Genomic DNA, 16,047 nt, shown 5'->3' with positions numbered 1-16,047 from the left:
CTGTCCATATGAAAAGTACCTGGGACATACATGGTGCTCAGAAAATATATACTGAATGAATAAATGAAGGAAGGAATGTACCACTATCACCTGAGATCCAAGGAGACATTCTTTTCAAAACTTAGGGAGTAACCAGGCAATGTCAGTTACCATGGCAGCCCTGGGAAAAACATTACCATGTGACACTAACATTCCCAGGAGCCTACATTTGTTTCCACAATAAGTAAACCTTTCTCATTTCAAAGTACTATAATGTGAAATATGCATCTCAGTCAGAACTAGAGGTTACTCAATGTCTGCTGTGATTGGAGGAAAAGAGAAGGGCCTTACACAGTATCTAAAGCAATGACACGAAGAAACTAGGGGCCACGGGCAGAGACAGACAGGCTTAGATAGGCTCCAATCTCTAAGACATTCTGAGGAGATTCACTTTGTAAGGGCTCGAGCAACGAGAAAGCAGCCACTAACCAGCTACCCTGCCTCAAATATTTGGAGAAAGTCAATGTAAATACATACCTATGTATTCTTCTTTTCTGATCACTCTTTCAGCGTATCCCTTCTGGCTTTGTGCAAAGCGATTCTTTGTTTTGTACCTGAAAAATGAGTGGCACATGTAAATGGATGAAACTTGTCAGAGCAGACATCCAAGGAGCTCTTCAGCTAACGAACGAGGAGCTCCGAGTTCTGGGAAAGAATCGTAAAAGCAGTGTAGAATCACAATATCTTAGAGCATCCTTTATATGAAATCCCCTCTTGCATATCACCAGTCACTGGTCATCAGCCTGTACATGAACTTTGCAGTGACAGAAAACCCAGCACTGTCTAGACAGGTCTAGGCATTTCTAGTTGCTACAGCAGTCTATATCAAATTCAGAATCTGACTCCCTGTCACGCATCAGTCCCGGTCTGCCTTCTGCAATGGTACACCCCATGGCACACCTCATCTCTTTTCCATCTGGCACATTTCCCAAACACATGAGGACAATTTTGTTCTTCCTAAAGCTCTCTTCTCCCACGTCACCCTCCTAAATCACTCCTTCCTTCCTGTGTTTATGACTTTGAGGAGCCCCCAAGGTTTTCTCATCCCAAGGCCATGACAAGCAATGGCATCAGTGTGCCTGCTACAGATTCTAGGAAAGGGGCAGGGCCACACAAAGGTCTGGCAAATGTGACTGACAACCTGAAGGGAGAGTACATGTGAGAACCTCAGCCTCTCTTCAGTCCTCAGCCTCTATCCAAGGTTTCTCCATAGCACGCTATTGACATTTTGGGCCAGATAATTCTTTTGGGGTGGTGGGGAGGGCTGTCCTATGCCTTGTACGATATGTAGTAGCATCCTGGCCACTACCCACTAGATGTCTGCAGCACCGCCCCACCCGCCCCCACACCCCGGATGTGACAAAGAAAACTGTCTCCAGCCATTGTCAAACGTTCTGGAGGACGGGTGATGGCAAAATCACCCTCACTCAAGAGCCACTGCTCTTTCCAATGACTCTGTTCACCCATGAGGACTCAAAACCCTCTCCTCTGCTGGCTTAGCATTCAACTCTCCAGAACGTCTATCGTGTATCAAAATGCTATTTGAAATTTGATAGTATTTATCTCTATAACGGTGTCTGATGAAAGTAAAACCCTTTCGCCAGATGTTAAGAACCTCCCAGGTGATTAATCCACGTTTACCTTATCTCCTACCCAAGACACTGGAAATTACAGAAGTGATCGGACACCCATTTTCGGTATCCGTTCAGGAAGTACCTGTTGTCTAAGGCTTTTTGGCAACCTGAACAACTGAATTAAAGTAAAATATTCTGCCTGACCGTGGCTTTGTGAGACAAGACACAAACCTGTAGCAGGACCCTCCTCTCTGCTGTTTACGGAATTGAGGTATCTGACTGGAAAGCCGTTGGAGGTGAACTACCCAAGAAAGCAGTGGGTTCAGGATGAGAATTTGGAAAGGGTGACAAGGGAGGGGAGAATGAACCTCAGCTGAAAAGAAAGGGGAAAAGTACCAAGAGATGAGTTCTCTTGACTGAAGAGAAGATACGCTGAAAGCCATCAGCTTGCCCTCGGGGCCCTCAGCTCTCTGGGGAGCTCTAAGGGAAGGGTGAGCCTGGACCTACGACTCCGGACTCCTGGTCTCGGCCCCCAGGCCTGACCATTCACTCAGACTCTCAATAAATACTTGTATTCAAAGACCTTACACGGGGACCACATCTGGGAAAACATCGCCGCACCCTCATCATAAGTCACAGGGGGGAGACCCGAACTGGCCAAGCCATGACAGGAGCTGTGAGGGCGACAAAAGAGCACGGCAGGGACCGGACATCGGATTGCCAGAAGCCCTCCGCCCTCCTGGTTCGTAATGCCAGGGCCCCATCGCCGCGCATCGCCGGACCCCGGTCCTGCCTCCGTCGCGCACCCTTCCCCAAGGTTGGCGGGGGTCTGGAGTCACCATCCCCGGTTCGGACCTACACACCTCGCCGCTGCTGAGCTCTACACATCCCGCTCCTTCCACACAGTTCGCCGAGTCCGCGGGCCTTACTGAGCCGCGCCGGCCACCGTCCGCGAGGCCTTGGCGCGCCTGTGACGTCACTGCCGTGCGCCTCTCCCGCAACGAGGGGTGTATGGCTCTCGCACGGCGGCTGCGGCTGTTGTCGCTCGCGGCTCGGTTGCTTCTGGCGCCTCGCCGGGACCTGACGGTCTGCGGTCCCATCGAGCCCCTGCCCGTGGTGCGCATCCCGCGGGCTCTACAGCGGCAGCAGGAAGAGCGGCATAGCGGCCAGCGTAGCCCCCCCGCGGCCGATGCTGGCGCGTCCTGGGCTGCCGCTGATGTCAGTGCGGCGACCCGACTTGAACCAGCCGGCTCACCTCACGCTAGGCTCTTGGAACCCGCGCCACTCTCTTCGTGCGGCTGGAGGAATCGGTGCACCCACGCGGACCATTTCTCCATCGAGTGCGCGCAACATGAGGCTCCAGCGCTGCGGAATCTTTCGCCCAAGGGCAGCTGCACTGAAGTGTGTCTGGAGCTCCCCGGTCTGAGCGCGCTACAGCAGGCTGCTCCCCAAGTTGTTCGGCCCACAAACGTGCAGTCGAGTACCATTCCCCCACTTCTTCGCGGCCGCCACATTCTCTGCGCCGCAGAAACCGGCAGTGGCAAAACTCTCAGCTACATGCTACCTCTCCTTCAACGGCTCTTGGGCCAGCCAAGCCTGGACCCCTGTCGTATCCCTGCTCCTCGAGGCCTGGTTCTTGTGCCTTCTCGAGAATTAGCCGAACTGGTGCGTGCCGTGGCCCAGGCCTTGGGCAGCTCCTTGGACCTCCAGGTGCGGGAGTTAGGGGGAGGCCATGGCATGAGGAGGATCAGGCTGCAACTGTCCAAACAACCTCCAGCAGATATTCTGGTGGCCACTCCGGGGGCTCTGTGGAAGGCCCTGAAAACTCAACTGATCAGCCTGGAGCAGCTCTCCTTCTTGGTGTTGGATGATGCAGACACGCTGTTGGATGAAATCTTCCTGGAACTGGTGGATTACATCTTGGAGGGGAGCCATATAGCAGAAGGCCCAGCTGACTTAAAAGACCCCTTCAATCCCAAAGCTCAGTTAGTGCTGGTGGGGGCCACATTTCCCGAAGCTGTAGGCCAGCTGCTGAGTAAAGTTGCCAGCTTAGACTCTCTAACCACCGTTACCAGTGACAAGCTGCACTGCATCATGCCTCATGTCAGACAGACACTCATGAGGCCGAAGGGAACAGAGAAGGTGACTGGGTTGGTGCAGATCCTCAGGCAGCATGACAGAGCATATAGGACTGGTCCCGCAGGAACTGTTCTGGTGTTCTGTAATTGCTCCAGAACTGTGAACTGGCTGGGGTATATATTCTGGATGACCACAAAATCCAACACTTAAGACTGCAGGGACAGATGCCTGCCTCAGTGAAAGCAGGCATCTTCCAGTCCTTCCAGAAGGGCTCCCCAGGCATTCTTCTCTGCACAGACATCGCCTCTCCGGGCCTGGACAGCACCCAGGTGGAGCTAGTCATCAATTATGATTTCCCTCTCACCCTGCAAGACTACATCCACAGAGCAGGGAGGGTGGGCCGGGTGGGGAGCGAGGTGCCAGGCACCGTCGTCAGCTTTGTGACCCATCCCTGGGACGTGAGCCTGGCTCAGAAGATTGAACTGGCAGCTCGCCGGAGGAGAAGCCTTCCGGGACTGGGGTCCTCAGTGAGAGAGCCTTTGCACCAGCAAACCTTATTGCAGCAGGCTTATATATGATGCCATAACAGGGACCTTTCCCTCTGTGCTGGACGGGTGAGCACACTTGTCAGTAGGGTGCTCTGGGCTGCCTAGTCACCTTCTGAAGACCCGGGCTGCTGTCTGGCTTCAAAAGGTAAGTTGCTGGCCAGCACTTGAGGGTGAACTACTGAGCTCGGCTCTCTGTAGTCTTTCACGTGAAGAATAATGTCGATCTTGGCTCTGTATTATGTCGTGGTTTCTAACAATAAGCGATGTTTCTATGGGTGCCCCTTAATAACAGTTTCCACTGCGGCAGAATTCAGTAGACTCTGAGAAGATTCACACTCCAAACTACCACACTTAGGACGAAGGCTCTTTCAATTGATGTTTTAGTTTAAATTTTGTTTCCTGCCCCCAAACATCCATTAAGCCCCCAGGAGAAGGAAAAGGGGATGTGACTAGCAATAAAGAGAAATTTTCTTCACAACAATGGCCATGGCAAGCTTAGGCACTTTTGGTGAAATCTCTCTGGGAAGTACTGGCAGAGGAATAAAAGGCAAACTGACACAAAAATATTGCTTGGTGTGCATTTCCAGGCTCTGCCTTCTTTCTCATCTCTTGGTGGCAGGTGGAGGAAGAGAAGAAAAGGTTAAACTTTTTTATAAACCAGCAGAATAAGCTTATAACATCCTCTCACTATCTCTGCATAGGTTCTAGTCTCTGCAGCATTATATAAGCTTTGCCCAAAGTAATGAACTGTTGAAAGTCAAATGTAATACTTCACCAAACAACTTAAAAATGCTTGCGCACTGGAAAGGGTTAAGTTGCAGAGAACACAAATGGACCCAGAGCAACCTTTGCCGAAAGAGAATATTGTGCTAAATGTACAGTCATAGCTCTTTTCCATATGAAGAAACAGTCAGAAGGATAAAAGAACTTGGTCAAAATCACACAAGTCAGTAGGAAAGAATCTGGTTTGTCTGTCCTCAGGGTTGTGTTCTTTAACCACCAGGCTAGCTTTTCTCAAATCTGATTCATGCATAGAATAACTATACACCTCTGCTTGCCTTGAATATTCCCTGTTTATACGTATGCCTGCTGCAGTTTTTAACATTGCCCACTTTGACTCCCAAAAGCAACCGAGGATACACAATAATTTGGTCTCTCTATCCATGGACCACTGTGGTGGGACTGCCCAGGAAGCTTATTAAAAGTGCAGCTTCCTGAGCCCTACTCCAGATCTAGATAAGTTTTCTGAGGGTTGGCTCAAGAATCCAGGCACAAGGCTTTTTAAGTGGTTTGGTGGAACCCCCCAGGTGATTCTCTCGCTCTCTTAAGTTAATAAACCGTTTATTCTGCCTCCCCCAGATGCCCAGCCAGGTCCTGTTAAGGTAGGAGTCCCCACACCACATCAGAGGGATGCTCCCAGCCAAGTAATCTCTGGAGCCTTGGAGATTCTGAATGGTCTCATGCTGGCCCACCTGCCGTGACAAACCTCCGCCAGAGCATTCCCCTTCACATTTACCTTCTACCACTCCAAAAGGCAGTCTGCTCCAATGAGGCCTGACTTCGTCTGTCCTAACGGGCACCCACTGATTCAAGCAGTTTAGGGATAGAAGGTGCTGTGGTTCTCAACCAGGGTAAAAGGGTAGTCCAAGCAGTCTCTACCTCATGGGCACATCCCCTCTGCAACAGCCCCAGTAAACGAAGGTCCCATCTTTGCTTTTTCAAGGTCAGCAACAGGGAGTCCCCTCCTAAAGAAGGTTCTCTCTCATTGCCACACTATCAAAAGCTGCCCCAAATGTGGTTCCTTCCTGTGGGCCTGATCAGGCTAAGGGCAGAGTTGTCTCTTTCCTTCTCTGAGTCGGACCAAGTTGTCTTACTAACCCCTCTTCACAGTGTTGACCATGATTTTCACGGGGGCTGCTGCTGAGCCTTTATCTCATCCTTTCATGGTGGAGAGAGAGAGGATTATAACGATTTTTACTTCTAGGGGAGAGGGGAGTGTAATGATTATGTTGTCATTTTGTATTATGTCCTTTTGTCATGAATTTGTTTTGAATTTCATATTAAAATGGGCCCACCATTCCCACTTTGTGAGGTCATTCAGCACCCTCATTTTGCACCTTTAACATCTCTCTCAGTATCACTTGGAAATGTTTGAAACGGCATGAGCTTGTCCTCACATTCCTATCAGCTGTAAATCCGGAGCCCCGACATGAACGTAACCATTGAGCAGAACCCCTCTCCACTACCTGTGTAACACTGGGTAGGCTCCTTAACATCTTGGTTTTTCTAAGCCCTCAGGTGTAAAAATGTGAGGGTAAGTGCTGAGGTTTACGTAGTGGGCAAGCCCCACAGGAACATGTGGCAGCGTAACTATGGAAACGTGCTGCCCTCAGAGAAACTTCCCTACCAGTTCTCCACCAGATACCAATCTCTTTGGTTGTCTGAGAATGTCTGACCGGATCGTCTATATTTACTCAAACCTGTACTCTGTTCCCTGGCTGGGCAGTGCAGCAGGTACACCGAGACCGGGCACCTGTAGAAGAGGCATGGTGTACACACAACCTCACCTGGCTGCCACATGTTCCTGTGGGGCTTGCCCACTACGTAAACCTCAGCACTTTCCCAGCTGTAAGTAATACCAGTGACCTGGGACACCTTCAGGGTCCCACAGTGCTCACTGCTGAGGACAAGTGAAAGGTCATCCCTGAACTAGTGTTCAGGAAGCTTCTGATCTTTATAAATGTTGCCTTCCGCTTTGGGCTACAGGATGCTTCCATTCAGACCCTTTCCTGATTGGCCTCTTAGCAAAAGGCAAGTGCATTTTTGTTGGCAGATGGTAAACGGAGCAGTTTGAGGAAGAGGGCCACTCTTGAACCGCACCTTCAAACCCAGGCACCTCTGTGCTGTCATGTACACATCTATATCGGTCCCCTCAGACACATCCCATACTGAGCTGCTGAGTACTAGGGGAGAGGGTGGTGCCATATTCATGGGAAGACCGGAAGAACCGGGGGGGTGATGAAGTGCTAGTGAGACTGGAGGGCTGAGCAGATGGTGTCCCAGGAGGCTGGGTGGATGTGAGCCTACACTTGGTACCCAGAACCCGGTTCTGAGTCTCCTGATCACTGTGCCTCAGTATTTGGCCTTGTTCTAATCTAGATAAAAGTATCAGAGGGCTAGAGTTCAGTGTGGTTGTAACAGGCATTATAAATGGGGCCCAAGAGGGGTTGCCAAAGTGGGAGGGGTCCTTAACCAATTTATATTAGATTATCTTTTTCCAAAACTTGAAAGACGTTTCCATTAAAGCCTCAGAAGTGACACACTGCAAGAAATGTTTTCTCTGTTGTGGAAGGGAGAGATGGAGAGGATCATGATTGCAATTTCTTTCGGGTTCTACTGTTTTCCCTGGCAACGGTGAAGAGACTACCTCACCTGATGCAGCCGTAGGCTCTAGGAATTGCTTTTGCAGCCAGTGTCCCTTCTCTAGGGACTCATAGAGGTGATGGGCCAAGTCTGTGTTTTGGATGTCAAGTAGATTAAAGGTCTTCAGCCAGAAACTGGGAGAGACATGAGAGAGGGAAATTCTGGCAGGAGACTGTGTACAGCAGAAGTGACTGATCAGTTCTGATTTTCTTTGCAGCAGCTGTGGCTCCCATTTCTCCTCCTAAACCTGGTCACTACCATGTCCTTAACCGAGGGTGTGGAGAAACGCAGTTGGGCCGGCATGGGGAGACATACTGCCTGGTTGGTGGCTACCGGGCCTACGGGGATGCTCCTTTGGCCATGCCAGCAAAGGAGGAAGCCGAGAAGCCAGTCCCCAGATGTGCTCCCGAGAGAAAGCACGCTCCGGAAGAGTCGGACGAAGATCTCGGTTGCTCCAGACCCAAAATCCGGCGATTGTAGCATGGTGCCAGGAGGCGGACTCCACAGAATCTTGCTGGCTGAACCATTCTGAAGACAGGGCAATGGTTTAACTGCCTAAGACAGCGAATGCCTCTTCCTGCAGTGACCCCTCCCGCCCCCCCCACCACTGCCCACTACCACAGATTAGAACCTGCGTCGTTCTGTCTGAGCCTTCCTCAGCCAGGAGCCTCCCTGCACACTAAATGGCCATAAGCCAGGAGCCTCAGAAAGTGAGGTTTGAAATGAGAGTCTGCCCTGAACATCCCAGGGCGGAAGCTGGCCTGGAAGAAAACCTGGCATTCCTCTGCTCAATCCTCACGGGCCCCTTTGTGAGCTGGAGAAAGTGAAGTCTGCACTCTGTGAGCCGAGGAGGATGCAGGAGCAGAGACAGGGTGCAGAGAAGCCTTAGCAGTCTACCACATGGGCTCCTGCCCTGAGCCATTGTCAGCGGCCACCACCACAAACCAGTGGGGAGCTGGGCTTTTTGAAACTGAAAGCAGCAATCTGTGGCTTCCCAAAGAGCCTCCTGCCTGGGGTCTCAGGAGGCAGGACAGAGAGGCCCAGGAAGCCCTGCTCCCTGAAGCAAGAACAGGATGGAGAGTCAAGCAGCACGCACCCCGCCCCGAGGTTCACATGCTCCTTTATTGCCAGCCCTTTCTGTCCCCAGTGGGGTCCCTTACTGCTCAATAAAATGTTCTTCTGTAACAGATTTGTAGGGTCGCCAGTGCTCAGACTTAGGTCACTACCCCTGTGCTAGGCACTCCTGCCACCTGGGAAAGATTCCAAAGGTGGAACAGCTCCAGGGGGTGCCAGGGATCAGAGCAAAAACTTGAGAGGCTGGGGATGCAGGAGTTTGGGCACAGTCCCTAAATCATCTCAGTGGTTGAGCTGCTGTGAGAAGGCACATCCCCAATGTGTGTGTGTGTGTGTGTGTGTGTGTGTGTGTGTGTGTGTGTGTGTGTTGGGGGGAGGGGGTCCCTAGAGGAGGCAGCTAGCGGGAGGGCCTGAGGCTGGAAATGGGGAATGGCGTGCGGCCTCTGAGCAAGCACAGGCACTTAGCCCTTGAGGTTTCTGGGAAAGCTAGAGCCACAAGGGCCACGAGATAAGGCAAGTGTAGCAGCAGAACCCAGGTGCCAGGTCTTTCTTCAGAACCTACACTTCTCCACGAGGCCGGGCCTTCCACGCTGAGGTAGGAGGGATCCTGGCCAGAAGGTCAGCCAGCAGCTCTGGGACGAAGGTTGCTGCGGTGGGGGCTCTTCTGCCATGGAAGCAACTTCATTTCCTTCCACACAAATAGCCTACTGACTGGGTTCCTGCTCTGTTGAGTAAAAGGGTGTTGACTCTCCCCAGAAGGTTGTTCAGTTCACATCCCAAAAGTCCCTCTATTCAGGCCCTGGGGAGGTGTAGCAACTCCTGAGGGCGCTCTCCTGAGGCTGGCTGACAGAAGTGGGGGAGGTTCCTGATAGTTCCCAGACGCTGGTTCAAGTCCCCAGAGAATGGTCATGCAGGTTGGGGAGTCAAGTAGGAGGAGAGAGAAGGTCGGGGGCAGAGGGCCCCCTCCTGAATCCAGAGCTCACAAGGTTACCCCCCCCATTTCCAGAAATTATCTCTTCCCCCACACCAGCCCCCATGGCCCAGTACCGGGAAACCGGGAGCCCAGAGCACTTGTGGCCACAGAGACCCTCGCACGCAGCCCTCGGGGTGGGCGGGGCCGGCTGCAGGCAGATGGGGACGAGGTGTGCTCCCCGGAGGCCACGGGCTGCAGGTGGCCCTCTGAGAGAAGCACCCCATTTTGGACAGGAAGGTTAGAGGCGGGGGAGAGCACCCTAGGGCGCCCCCTCGGAGCAGTGGGTGTGGGAAGAGGGGCGGGGGCGGAGGGAACCCGCGATGGGAGGCGAGTGGGCTCTCAGCAGAGGCCAGCTTAGCCCGCGGGAGCTGCCTCTGAGCAGGGGGCGGGAGGGCAGTGCCGCCCTGTGGCTGCCGGGCTTCCCGGATCGCGGCTCTCCGCACACGGGTCGCAGGGTCCTGTGACTCTGTATCCCCTCCCTCACCCCGCCCCCCTCGCGAGGCCGTGCCGCTGGGTGGCCTGTGTCGACGGGCAGAACCCCATCGCCCGCCCCTCTCAGACCCGCCTCTGCCCGCCTGCCTTGCCCTGCGCAGCTTGCGGCCCGGGGGCCTCGAAGGTCCCCATGCACGCAGCCAGCGGCCGCTGCTGTTCCTGCTGGGTCTGCTGCTGTGATCAGTAACCCTCGTGCAGACCACGCTGGGCACCTCCAGCACCCCAAGTCGGCGGGAGCGCACACGGGCCCTGATGCGGGACTTCCCGCTTGTGGAAGGGTGCCTGCAGTGTGTGTGGGTTGCTGGGGGCCGGTGGGGGCCTAGCCTGGCCCTGGGCAGGGGAGGAGGTCCGGAGCATGTAGCGCTAGTGGGGAGGCTCCCTCACACCACCCCTGGATGTCCTCTCCATCATCTATGGATGCCCTTCCCCTTCTCTGTCATCCCCTCCCTGGTGGGAAACCCTCAGCCCAGGCCTCAGCTGCTCCTAGTATAGTCTGTGTGACAGTGTGAGGTGGGGGACCCCCAGGCTGGCCCAGGCCAGGCAATGTGTCCTGCCCGATCCCAAGACCTAAGGAGCCCACCCATTTGCCTTGACCTCCCTCCAGCCACAACAACATGCCCCTGGTCCTGAGGCAGTTTTACCACAGTGGGCTATAGCATGGTAATCTGCGCAATTTCAGCCATGGCTAGACCAGCTTGGACAGGCTGAAAGATGGTCTCGTGGGTGGCCAGGTACCAAAGGGACACACAAGGTGCCACCATGGCTGCTGGGGAATGTGGGGCAGTTTGGGGGCCACAGAGACCACAGGTTAGTCACATTGGAACGAAGTTACCATAGTGACCTAGAAAGTGCCATGCCATGGATGCTGGGGGCTACAGGGGTCACAGTGAGCCCACCTGACGGGCTGCCAAGTACCACAGAAAAAGCAACGCATTACATGTGACTTCTGGGCACAGTGAGTGCTGTGCCAGCTGAGGAGGCTAAGAGAAGCCCGAGGAGTTCCAAAGCCCAAACTAAGCCCTGGCTTCCCTCAGTTCTGGGCAGCCTACGTCCCATGCCAGACCCACGAACGGGATGCTGTGTGCCTCAACCTGGAACAAATTGACCTCATCCGCCTCGTGTGTGCCTCCTATTCTGAGCCGGAGCTTGTGACCTCAGTTAAAGGTAGACGGGGGACTTCCCTGGTAGTCTAGAGGTTAAGACTCCACGCTTCCACTGCAGGGGGGTCGGGTTTGATTCCCGGTGGGGGAACTAAGAGCCCTCATGCTGCGTGGCACGGCCAAAAAAAAGGTAAACAGACTGGTGGTAGTGGGTGTTAGGGACTTCAGTAAGCTACCCCTGCCTCTGAAAATGATCATCTGACCTATGTGCCCCCAGCTCTCAACAATACCCGGAAGTTGGCTTGCCTTACTGGTGTGGAGGGCGGGCACTCACTGGACAGCAGCCTCTCCATCTCGCGTACCTTCTATGCGCTGGGTGTGAGCTACGTGACACTCACCCACACCTGCTACATGCCCTGGTGAGCACCTGAATATATTCAGGAAAAAACGCATTCGCCCTTTTTGGCCAACCAAACAAGCGGGCAATGCAAATCAACACTGCAAAGAAGTCTCACTAGGCATTGGTCAAAAGGGCCATGCTGAAAAAGTGTAAAAACCAGAAATGCAGGGCAAGTCAAGGAGAAAAGGGAGCTTTTTTACGCTGATGGGCGTGATATAAATTGCCAACGGCCACTCTCGAAAATTGTATGGTGTTTCCTAAAACATCTAAAAAACAGAGCTACAGAGCACAGGGCACTTCCACTCATGGGCTTATATCTTGAGAAAACCAGAAATCGACAGGACACAGGCACCCCAAACTTTAGGGCTGCTGTGTTCACAAAATCCTCGACTCGGGTACACCTTAAGTATCTCCCAAAGGAGAAAATGGATAAACAAGTTGTGGTACTTATGTACAATGGAATATCACTCAGCCATGAAATCAATGTCCTAAGGCTAGTAGCAGCATAATGAGTGGGTTTAGGTACGATGATTCTAAGAGAAATACGTCACACAGATAAAGAAACTTATCATAAGATATCAGTTATAAACGGAATGTAAAAATCGCTATATGAACTAAATTACAAAACAGAACAGAGTCACACATTTAGAAAACACACTTATGGCTGCTTAAGGGGAAAGGTGAGGTGGGGTGATGCATAAAACAACAGTTTGAAATTAGCACAGATACCGTTCAATCAACCAAATATGTAATAGAGAAGACCTACTCATTGCTCAGTGAACTGGACTCAACACACCTTATTCACCACAGAAGAATATATCTGCGTAGTAAGAATCTTAAAAAGTATTTATTGATATTTCTCGGTAAGTGAATATAGTGGGTGTAAAGGGGCACAAACACAGCACTGAAAATCAGCTAAATCCCATTATAAATACAAATTACAAAAAAAAGCAAAGATAGTGAAAGAGAGAGAAATTCTTACAAAATTCGTTCAGTGGCTGTGATGCAACCTGGATTGACCACATCTAGACCCACAGCTGGAAGAGACATAAGGCTGGACACTCTTGGGGGCGACCGGATTGGTGAGGTTGCGTGAGCAAATGCAGACCCTTTAAAGTAATACTGCGTGCTACCCATTCCATGGGTCAGAAATCTCCAGGTTCAAGGGAATCTTCCTACAGCTAAAACATGCATGGGAAACCCAGAGGATGGTACACCATATGATCGGGAAACGTTTCTAAAACGCACCTCATTTTTCATCTCATGGTGCTCGGGTTCGCCATTCCAGCTGCTTTACCAACAATCTCCCCACTTGGAGAATCAGCACCTTTAACCTCCTGTTTCGTACAGTTTGCAATTTGTCCAGAGGTTGAACGGGTAGAGGGGGAACCAATGAGAGATCAGCTCTAGGTGTTTGGACAGACACATGTCACTCTAATTTCCAATCAGGAAGAAGAATTAACCAAAGGCTCTGCCTGCCCCCCGGAACCAGAATAGGGCCTGAAGCAATCCTGCGGTTTGGAGGCCAGCTCCCAAAAAGGCGAGTTGAAAAATGAATCTCAGAGGCACTAAAATTCACAAACCTGCAGGATAATAAATGATAACTTTCGTACCTAATTGAGGTAAGGCAACGAAGAGGATTTGAAAACAAGGCAGAATTGCAGGAAACCGTTTTCAAGAGGTAGATCGGAGTCGCCTTTAAAGCACATGAAAAGCGGCAGAACTTCGACAATGATGCAGTTGGCCAAAATGGGCGTACGTTTTTTTTCCCTGAATATATTAAGGAAAAAACGCGTAGGCCCTTTTTGGCCAACCAAGCAAGTGGGCAATGCAAATCAGCACTACAAAGAAGTCTCACTTCACATCGTTCAAAAGGGGTTTTACCGTGTTTGAAATTCCAATATTTTAGCCTGACACGTTTTTGGATTTTAGAAAAAAAATATTTTAAATGAGACAAAAAATCTTTTTTATGACCCAAAAAGACAGCAATAGTTTTATATTTTTATCTATTTCACTTGCACATAAAAGTCTCATGGGGTTATGTAAAGCAGTCCTGTTGGATGCTGTGCATGGTGCAAATATGGATTAAAGCTTTGGAATCTTAAGCTTCACTGACCTGAAACTTTTAAATTAGGATGCAAGCAATCCTTTCCAACATGTGAACAGAGAAGGACACTGTCTTTATTTTATTTGTCAGGTAATTAATCTGTCTTTTGCCCCAAGGAGAGAAACACCTGGCACTTCTATCAATGTGTTGTACAAAAATCTTTGAACACAGAGTGCAAGCAGAGGCTGATACAAAATGTGAAAGAAAAAAAAAAGAGAGAGACCCCTGTGGCATTTTCTCCTAACTTATTGCAATCTCCCATTTAAAATGTGGGAATAATCAATCTTCTGAGGAAAAAGGCCCAAGGAAGCTTTTTGCTTTTGTGGAATAATGCAATGCCTAAAGATTTCATGAGGCAAGAAGAATTAATGAGAATGACCATGAGAAATCAAGAAAAGTCAGATCCATGGATGAAGTGATGTTTACCTCTGTGAATCAATGAGAAGTAGGAGCAAATGAAAAGAATAGCTGAATACAACATTTTCTGAATAAATGTAACCTTTCAGCTGTCACAGACAAATTAATGCTCACTATGATACAACATATTTAGTTCAGAAAGTTAACTTAAATTTAAAGCTTAACAATTAGATTTATTGAAGAAACGAAAACATATTTGTGGTTTAGAATATATAATGTGTTCTGCAACAGATAAGAAGATTACATAAATAAATAGAAATAAGACTAAATAGAGGAAAATAACAAATTAGATGTTATTAACATTAAAAACTGACACTCATCTAAAGAAAGAGGAGAGACAGAAAGACAGAAGAACTTATATCAAGTATATATTTAAAACTCCTAAATAAGAAGTCTTCAGATGTTAAAAAAAAAAGTCTTCAATAAGAAGATAATGTAATAGCAAAGATGGGAAAAATATACCAAAAGATATTTCAAGAAAGAGAGTACAGAACGTTAAGTAAACATATCAAAAGATGCTTGGCTTCTTAGTAGTCAATTAAATGCAAAAAAGTCACACCTGGAATTATCACTCACCAACCAGAAAGTTCAAATGAAAATGACAGGTATTATCAAGTTTGACAAGAATGTGTGTAATCCTTGAATCTCATTCACTGCTGCTGAGGATGAAAAATCATACAAATGTTTTGAAAATATTTAGAAATATCTAAAAAGATAAACAGATGAAAGCTATGAGTCAAAAATTTTACTACTACATGTATATTGAACAATAATTTATACACATACCACCAAAGTTCAAGTTCTAGTATGTATATACCAGTGCAATTCTCAATAGACCCAAACTGAAAATCACTCATATTGTAATACATTTTGGAAAAAATTAATTAATAGTTAAATATTTACACTATGGAATCCTATGCAACAGTGTCAGTGCATGACAACAACAACAGGCAACCATATAGGCGTATTCATAAACAACATAAAATAAAAAAGCCCAATCCAAAAGTGATTTTACTGTGCCATTACATTTATATAAAATACAAAATACAGGTAAAGTGATCTTTTTGTTAGATACCAGAACAATATTAAACCTTAAGGGGAGTCACTAGAATTGGACAAGGGGGGCTCTGAGTATCTGGCAATTTTCTGTGTCTGTATCTAGAAGCTATGTATAGAGTGTATGCAGATTTTGAATTTTCTGAAATTTGTCATTTCCTTACAAACCATGCATATTTTTAGTTGTTTTTTATACATAACAAAAAGTAAAAATGATAGACTAGGGAAGGTAATTATATTAGCACTTGAATATCCATGCTTTTCAAGGTGGAAGTGAAAGGTATTAAATACTTGACATTGTGATTACTTCTTAAAAGTAAGGTGAAAATTTCAGATTAATAAATAAGACATACTTCTTCATATATCATCCTCAAAGAGGAGGGGTAGAAAGGAGTATTATTATTTTTTATTTAATATAGAACAGTTAAGATAGAAAATAATGAAAACAGACTAGGTTTAAAAAAGAGCACACTGGACTTCCCTGGTAGCTCAGTGGGTAAGAATTTGCCTGCCAATGCAGGGGACAGGGGTTCAATCCCTGGTCTGGGAAGATCCCACAGGCTGTAGAGCAACTAAGCCCGTGTGCCACGACTACTTGGCCTGCGTTCTAGAGCCTGAAAGCAACAACTACTGAGCCTGCGTGACACAACTACTGAAGTCCATGCACCTAGAGCCCATACTCCACAAGAAGAGAAACCACAGCAAGGAGAAACCCATGCACCACAATGATGAGTAGCCCCTGCTCGACACAACTAGAGAAACCCT

At 49.1% G+C, this 16,047-nt stretch overlaps 1 pseudogene across 1 annotated transcript; it reads left to right on the top strand.

Annotated features, from left to right (window-relative positions):
* Nucleotides 1-2,621: 2,621 nt before the first annotated feature.
* LOC309816597 (putative ATP-dependent RNA helicase DDX28) lies at nt 2,622-9,052 on the top strand (annotated as a pseudogene). The gene is made up of 2 exons (XR_014296208.1): nt 2,622-4,385; nt 7,881-9,052. The product of XR_014296208.1 is annotated as a putative ATP-dependent RNA helicase DDX28 (transcript).
* Nucleotides 9,053-16,047: the final 6,995 nt, after the last annotated feature.

This window comes from Mesoplodon mirus, assembly GCF_964341445.2.
Source record: "Mesoplodon mirus genome assembly, chromosome: 15".
NCBI classification, from domain to species: Eukaryota; Metazoa; Chordata; class Mammalia; order Artiodactyla; family Ziphiidae; genus Mesoplodon; species Mesoplodon mirus.
This window is presented reverse-complemented; position numbering and strand designations above follow the sequence as displayed.